The 8,962-nt window shown below is 42.0% G+C and overlaps 1 long non-coding RNA gene across 1 annotated transcript in view; it reads right to left on the bottom strand.

Moving 5' to 3' along the window:
• LOC114921321 (uncharacterized) overlaps positions 1 to 5,084 on the bottom strand; it is an 18,915-nt gene extending 13,831 nt beyond the window's left edge. The window contains exon 1 of the long non-coding RNA XR_010664712.1: positions 5,012 to 5,084. This is a non-coding gene — a long non-coding RNA (uncharacterized lncRNA). The remainder of the gene's footprint in view (positions 1 to 5,011) is intronic.
• Positions 5,085 to 8,962: the final 3,878 nt, after the last annotated feature.

Genomic DNA, 8,962 nt, shown 5'->3' with positions numbered 1-8,962 from the left:
AGCACTTAAAGTTTACCGTGGTAGATGATGTAGACCAGAAATGACATAAGCTGACTTTTGTAATTTCCACCAACGGTGGAGTCTTATAACAATGTCACATTTAATATCACAGCATATTCTAAATTCAACATGCTATTTATGGAGATTTCATGGCCGGTGTTTGGATTTTATTCACACATTTGCAATGGGTGTGCTTTAAACACACAAACTTAAGAACTGGGAGTGTGCACCTCGGAGGAACAGGTGCACTTACCAGAGAAACATTCTCAGTGGTATAGTTTGTCCTCCAACCTGGAAATCACTCCGTCCTAACTGCCTCTTGCTTTTTATGTTTGACTACTTAACCTTCCTCTCTGCTTCCCCACCTCAGTAGCTTCCTACCTTCCCTCTTCCCTGCCTCCCCTCCTGTGCTCTCTCTGTGATACACAAACAGTACAACAGCTGGACGTGGATTGCTTCATCCAGGCTTGGCTCGCCACCAAAACCCTCTCTCTCTGCTATTTTAAGCTCCTACCTCATTCTCTCTGTGTTCCTCTCTTAATTTAGTAGAAAGCAAAACAAACCCTGACAGATGTCGAATCCCCGCTCTCCTCCTTATCCCTTTCTCACTTTGTTTGACTCTTTCCTCTCCCCCTCTGTCACTGCTGTATTGGTGAAAATTTGTGCAACAGCCATCAACACAGATGTTGAATGTTGTTCGCAGGACCTGATTCTCTCTCTCTCTCTCTCTCTCTCTCTCTCTCTCTCTCTCTCTCTCTCTCTCTGTCTGCACCTGTGCAGAGTCAGTGCCAAGCTCCTGTAGAGTCTAAATGGGAGGTCCAAACATTTCCGGAGCTTAGCTCATGAAAGCAAATCTCCCATTATTACACAGTGTATTATGGGCTGTCGCTGGGGCGGCCCTGTTTGGAGAGTCACCAGCGACTAAATGATGCGAGAGGTCATGTACGTGGAGAAGCATGTTAATGCCTACGTGTGTGTGTGACACACACACACACACACACACACACACACACACACACACACACACACACACACACACACACACCCAGATGCCCAGACACAGATGACCGTACAGCATAACTAGGAGCTGGGATTATGCATGCCAGCCATGTGCTGTTATGATTTAATTTCATAATTCTTCATACAATGGTTGTCAACCATTTTTCACTCCAGTTCTACATGGTTTTTACGATTCTGTTTATTTCTTCCTGTATCGTCCTCATTTCGTATAATCAAAACATACAATTTATTCAATGACTAACTTATCAATATATTTGACTTTTATGCCCGTCTAGTTTTCTCTACTGAGAAATGGTAAGCCTTGATGATGTTAAACTAAGCCTCTGAAAACAAACAACTCCAGCAGCTCATAGAAAATGGGTTTCAGGTGTTTGACAGAAGGATGATTTTTAGGGCACTGGTGCACAGCTGTGCCTGTTTTAGTTGGCAGGAAACAGTTGTTGCTCTTCCTTTCCCTCTTTGACCGATGATTTGATCAGCTGTCTGGTTTGACTCTCCAGTGAGGCTTCAAAAAGGAGGAAACGTGGCATTTTTACTTTAATGTGGGACAATAAAAAAAATGTTTTACTGGTAAGTAATCTCAAATTTACAGGGGAAAAAAAGGTTTAAAGGTACCTGGCACATGGAACATTAGAGCCTGTTGGCGTGTCTGAGATTGGGGATATGCTCTTATGCCTCATGCGGACATATGCACCGTGTCTTTCTGATCTGTTTCTGTTATGTTGGAGGAATAATTTAGCAAAAATATAAATAGAAACATATTTCATATAGTGTCCTGATTGTGTTCTGTGTTGTCAGGGGGTTCAATGAAAGCAGAGACGTTAAATGAGCCGGCTGGAGTTCGGTCTCTCTCAGAATAAACACTGAACTCTGCCTTGTAAACAGTGATGCGCCCCCCTGCAGGTACATCTTGCTCTTAAAGGGAATGGGCTCTAACACTCTCATTGGTTTTATTCATGTTACCCCTAAAACACACCTATGTATAATCAAACTACTTAATCCATTCTCTTTGCATGCACTGATTAAATACCAAATATTAGTTGGACGCGCCCCAAAACGATGTACACTACGCCCTTTAGACAACTCACTTTACGCCCCTACGACCTTTGGTTGGCACCAAAGCAAACAAAAACAAATAGCTCCATAATGTTGCTTTAAGTATAATGAGAATTTCTATTTTAAGATTTGTTTTAATGTAGGACTGTAGATAGAGTATGAAACAGGAGAGAGAGTGAGGAATGACATGCTGGAAAGGAGCTGCAGGTTGGTTTTGAACATGGTCAGCACGCTTTGAGGACTATAGCCTCCATACATGGGATGCGACTTATCCACCATCAGCGCCCGCAATTGAGACGTTTTTGAAACTAGAAATTGGACAAATGAAGTTAAAGTTTTTGCAATGTAATTATTGTATGGGTTTGAAGTTTGGTTTAAATGTGGAAAATCATCTTTTTTTCTTTGGTAATTTAAAACATGAAGATGAACAAATCTGCTTTACTTTGACTGTGTGGGTGTGGGATGATCCTATTTCTCTTTCTGAGGTCATATAACCCAAAACACATTAATTAAATAAGAAACATGATAAATATAAAACAGTTAAAGACTTAAACTCCTGCTCATGTTCATGGTGTTTATATGTTGAATTTGCTATTTTGAAGACTAAACAAATTCATACGTAAGGTAATCATATTTCAAGAGTGGTTCTCTTGAAATATGACAGGATGTAAACAGGACTTATAGCTTATTTTATGTGAATAAGGTAAATAATTCCGCGGTCTCCTGCAGGTTGTGTCTAACCAAAGTCAAACTCTTGTATCAGATATGTATCAGATGGAAGTCAAGGGGGAAAGTAACTGGGCTGGTACAATGGAGGGAGGAGGAATGGTAAGATGGATGTGAGTATGTGTGTGAGTGTGTGTGTATGTGTGTGCAGTGGGTGAGGAGTTAGGGGAGTAAGTTAGCGGGAGGAGATGGTGGAGAGAAAGCGAGCGAGCTGAAAATGAGTGTGAAACAGATCGGAGGCTGTGTGCAGGAGAAGCAGATGGACTGGGGAGCAGCAGAGCGAGGTGGAGGAACACAGCCTTTGTTCTCTCTGCCGTCTGTCTGCTTGCATTTCTGTCAGTCTGTCTGTGTGTCTGCTGGTCTGTTTGGAAATGTTCGCCGCTCACCGCTCTGCTCATGTCATCTATTCCTCCGTCTACTCCTCCATACACCAATTCTCTCATCACCTCACTTCATTTTTCTCTCATCTCATCTCCATTTTTGCTCTTTTCTTCATTTCCTGTCTTACTTTGACCTACACAGTCCTATCTGGATTTCTGCCTTTGTTCTTGTTCTCTCCTTTTCATCTTTCTTTTAACAACTTCCCCCTAAAAACTATCCTCCTACCCCTGCAGCACGTAAGGGACCTGGAGACCTTGTAGACCCACTCTCTTTTTCCCTCCATGCATAGCCCAGATGTTACGGCCCATGTCATTACACCTACACACCATTACTCCTTATATCTCACTGGGGTGAAAGTGCGAATGTGGCCGTGCTCTTCTGTGACAACTGGTCTCAAATCACCATGCACACGCACGCGCCCACAATTAATCACACGCACAAACATTTGTGTAGTAGCTTACACGCTTGTCCTGAACGACCGAGGATCCTAGAATGTCAGACCTCTTCTAGGCTTACTTTCCTTAAACTTTAATATCTTTTGAAATGTAGCCCATTTAACTGAATTTAAACCTAACATGGCATTTTTTAGTTACTTCTTGGTTTTATCATACACACACCCTTCAAAGGGCGTGTGTGTGTGTGTGTGTGTATGTGTGTGTGTGTGTGTGTGATGTGTCTGTGTGTGTGTGTGTATGTGTTTGTGTGTGTGTATGTGTGTGTGTGTGTGTGATGTGTCTGTGTGTGTGTGTGAATGTGTGTGTGTGTGTGTGTGTGTGATGTGTCTGTGTGTTGTATGATTCTGTCTGAGGCACCCTCCGATGATGATCTCAGATACCCTCACAGCAGGGGAGTGCAGTGCCATGCAGTGAACAAAGGATTAGAAGGAATGTGTTTGTGTGTGTGTGTGTGTGTGTGTGTGTGTGTGTATGCGTGTGTGTGTGTGTGCATGTGTGTGTGTGTATGTGTGTAAGACTGTACACATAACCCTATATCCTCAGGGTTGACTGCTGCCTAGCCTCTTTTCTATCATCATCCATCTCTTGCTGTGTGTGCGCACGAGTGTGTGTACACGCGTGTGCACTGATGCTATCATCATATTAACATAGATGACAATCTGGCGGGAAGGTGCTGATCAAAGATAAATTTCCCTCCCTGGCTCGCCTCCCGTTAATTACGCCATCTGTGTAGGAACGCGGCGTCCTGCGCGTGGGGGAGGCCGATCCGTCAAATGCTCCCGTCCTCCGCCGCAGACAGCAATTCACCAGAGACTGATCGCCTCCAACCCTCGGCTAGGTTACGCACACACACTCCGCGGGCACATACATTCAGTGATCAGAAACGTATCCACGCACAGGTCCTGCTACAGTGCAACTGTTTTGAACAGATTGACTGACACGTATCCACACACATCTCTTTGCACACATTTCACCACCGATCACTCATATTTCAGCAAGCAACAAAATGTATTATGTTCAAATGTATGTTAAGTTTCCATTTGGCCATTATCTAACAGCTTTCAGATAGTTCAGATCCTTAGGTTGCACTGAATTTAGCTGTAAGAAACACCAACAATTATAGATCTCTTATGCAACATCTTGGCAACTGAAATCACATAAGGGTCCCAAAAAGAACTAGGGAAAGTCAGGGAAATATGTTCTTATACATGGAAAAACTAGACCCTGACTTAAATGGCAACAATTCATGTATTGTTTGCTTTTATAATTTACCAAAATCTTTTCCCATACTTTGACCCAGTGTAGCCTCAAGCTATAGTAAAAAGGACATCACACAACCCTTAAAACTTACGTTTAAAAGGAAAGACTCGTACCTCTCAATTCTTCACTCCGTCAGGCAGGCTGTTTGGTTGATACTAAATTAAATAAGGAAAGAAGACAAAAACACCAAAGCTTTAGACAAGTTTTTCAAAAAAGTACAAAAGAAAGCAGCTAGCTAGACTGCTTACCTCCACAGATCTCTGAAAGGCATGTTTCAGCCTTGAGGTTTCTAAGTCATAAGCTTTGATCATCCCACTACTGCCCCTGACTAATTGCCATTTCTAAGCAGAATGTCATGCTGCCGGGACAGTAGAAAAGATTGCTGTTAAATGTAGCCATGACATTGATTACTTGTCCTCCAAAGCAAGTTTGGCAAAGCAAATGAGTCATTAAGAAACATTACTGCGGAAGACACCGTCGTAATACTTGAAGTGGATCCAGTAGTGATCGCGATAAAAATAAAACCATACTCGTTCGTATTCATTTGTGTACAAAATGAGAGTAATCCTATCAGTGACTCAAAGGTAATTTTATTATCTTTAATAAGAATATATTGCTGTCTACATGAGAGCGACATGGACCGCCATTCCCAATAGGTATGTTACTTAGTGCTTTAATTGACAGATGTACAGCTGGTGAACACAAAGGAGGTTTGGTAAGGAACACTCTTCATAGAGGCAGTCGAATTATAGTTAATAATGGGTCAGAATATGTGTCAGGTTTTTTAACAGCACCATAAACACCCTCTGCCAATAGGAACCCCCCCCAGAGAAAGACAGAGAATGGTGCCCCGTGCCCCTCACTTGTGCCAGATGTGTGGGGTGTTTTTTATGAGGGGGAGCCTGGCACAAAGTGCCACTGTGACTGAGAGCCACACGCCATTAATCTCCTTCCTTTGGGATTCCTGGATGCCTGTATGCTTTAAGGGTCCTCCACACCCCTCCCCCATTTTCTCTACCCTTCTTTCCTCATTGCCTCAGCTCTCCCATTACTCCATCAATCCCCTCATGTGTTGTAAACCATCAACTTTTTATTCCTCTACACTGTTCCAAATGAAATCTAAAGCTTCTGATCATGCATGTCACCCCTTCCACCACTTTATCACTTATCCATCCATCCATCCATGACTTCATCTTATCTCACAGTGGTCCCCCCTCAGAATCTCTCATCTTTTCTTCTTCCCCTCCTCTGCTTCCCCACCAGTCGAATGAAATAGTCACAGCTGTGCAGCCATTTCACGGGGGGCCGCACTGATCACACCATTACAATTATTGACTACATTAAGCAAAGACCGGGGGGTGGGGGGGGGCTGCCAGTAACATTGACCACATTTATGTGTGATCAATAGAACCTTTGAGGGGCAGACAGAGATGAAGGAGAAGATTTAATACACCACTGTGAAAGGATGAATAAACAGAGTAAGTTATTATTTAGCAAAATAAAAAATAGAATCCATCAAATCCATTTGGTAAACAATCAATGCTGATGTTTTTTTTTCACATTTATTTTCTGTCTTTGACGTCTTTGCACTGTGAATTTTATTCGACGATGTCAAAAACCATTTCTTTGAATCCAGAGATCGTTCAATCAGCTTTAACCATCAAGGCAAAACAAACACAAACAAGTAGACTGCTTAAAACCCAACTTCTAAGAGAAAGTTTACATCTTCACTGAGTAATTCATTGCCTCACCTACCACCCATCGGTGTCCTTGGAGATGTTATTGGATGACCAAACTTTAGTCATTTACTTGCATGAGCCTTCTGGCGTGAGCGGGAAACATTGATGTGCACTCTATTCCCCACTGAAGCATTCCATTCACACGACTATCAAGGTCAGCATTTCAATTTCAGAGACTTCAAAGCAGTACAGTCTTAAGTACTTCTTAAATTGACCATTAAGAGGGAAAAAAATTGAGTTTGGTGTCGTAAATATTCTCTTTCATCCCTTTTAACATTTTCACGAGTTAAACCTAGTAATGGAAGACTGTTTTGGGTAAAAACCATCAAAACAAAGTGCTCCAGAAGGCCAAATAGAGGAGTGTAAGTTTTGTTCACTGATGTGTCGTCAAATTGTCAGAACCTATTCTCTATCAGACTGACATTTATAAGTAAATGCATGCCTTCATTTTTGTGATTCCAGATGTTTTCATGTGCCTCATTGTGTCTGGATGTCCATTTGTGACTTTGATATTGGTCCACGTTCATGTCTCAGGCCCCACACGCAAGATCCATGCTATCCCAAGATCCTCCTGGGGTTTTCCCAGATGGCCTGCAGAACTCCTACCCGTCTCTGAACTGGTAGCCTTGCCAGGCCCGCACTTGCTAGCAGGGTACATGAGTCTGAGGACTTGGCACATCCCACTCTCTCCCAGGACAAAGGAGCAACTTTTTGGAGGTCATCTTTGTGTTCTTGGATCAACTCTACATTCACCAAACAGAGGCATTAGATGTGTGTTTCTCAAAAACCTGATGTGATGTAGCAAAACCTGAAAATGCAGTTTTTTAAACCTTTGAACAAGTTTCACTTTGCAACAGCAAAACACGCTTATTGTCCTACTTGATTACAAAGGCAAAGAATTTGTAGTAATTAACCACCAAACAGTGTACCAACATGGTGTTTTACTCGATCCTAAATTGTGATAATTTGTATATTTTGGCAAAAAAAAACACTTTGTGTATGCTTCCATATACTAAAGGTTACTTCCATTTATTCAACTTTTTTTTAGGATTTCTACAAATATGGCATAGTTTGTGATTCATTTTGACTGAAAATTAATTATATGTCTTTTTACAAAAGTTAAACATCCTGATACCAAGGTGGCATTCAGTAGTCACTTGTCCTGACCTGCATGAATCCATCATTTAGCCATGCCATGTGTGTCTTTGTCAACTTTCTTAGTCAAGTTCTTTTTATATAACACAACGTCCAAATGTGGTGTCAGGAGAAACTGGGTGGGAGGTGGGGAATGCGGGGTGGGAGATGAAGATAGGGAGCTGAATTAAATGATACGGAAATTAGAGTAGGCGTAAATGACTCGGTGAGGGTGAAGGACGGAATAAATTGGATTGGACTGATTCAGGAGCCAGCTGATAAAATCCAGCAGGGATAAAACAGAACTATGTTGTGTTGTACAGAACAAGATGTGAATGTGTGTGAATACATGCATGCAAATATATATACAGTGCTTGTGTGCACACAACCAATATTCAGTTATTTGTTCATTATTAACAAATTCTTCCTATTAACTGCCAATTTCTCTCTCTCAGTATCACACAGACAGACAGACACACACACACACACACACACACACACACACACACACACACACACACACACACACACACACACACACAGAATTACTACAACTACAAGAATTCACCAATGCCCATCTTGGCATGCCGATGACCTCACTCTCCTTGGCTTTTTCCTGTTGTTGTTTCCAACAAGAAGTCTTGGGGTGCAGTCTTCAAATCTATCTGTTTATGTCTTTTTGTGGATTTTTTAGTGCTTTATCAGTGGGGTTCAGTCTTTATGATGCAGGATGTATTGCTGGAATAATATACTTTTCTGCATGCTGCCATCTCTGTGAACCTGGCTGCCCTACTGATTCCTCTAGCTGGAGGGGTTGGAGTTTTAAGACAATCACACCTCTCAGAGCCTCAATCCACCATTTGCCCTTGTCGGTGTGTGTGTTACTCTCTACAACTTGGTGTTTACAAGAATGTCTCAAAATCATTGTCGTAGGGATTTCACACTTACAGAAAACTACTGATATTTTCAGAAGGAGCTGCATGTGTGAACCCAAACAGCCAAATGTTTTGTTAGGACTTTACCAGAAGTTTCTCCTGCCAGACTATGATAAGATACTATTTTTTCCGCATCAAGTCCAAGTGAGCAGATGTGAGAATGCAGCAGGATATTATCTGGAGCATTCACCTTGAATGAGTGGGAGAGGTAGGTGAGATTGCAAAGACTGTATGCTCAAGGCTGCTACAATCTCTG

Source organism: Labrus bergylta, chromosome 19, assembly GCF_963930695.1.
Source record: "Labrus bergylta chromosome 19, fLabBer1.1, whole genome shotgun sequence".
In the NCBI taxonomy this organism is placed as follows: Eukaryota; Metazoa; Chordata; class Actinopteri; order Labriformes; family Labridae; genus Labrus; species Labrus bergylta.
Note: the sequence above shows the minus strand (reverse complement) of the source record. Positions and strands in the feature narration are given on the sequence as shown.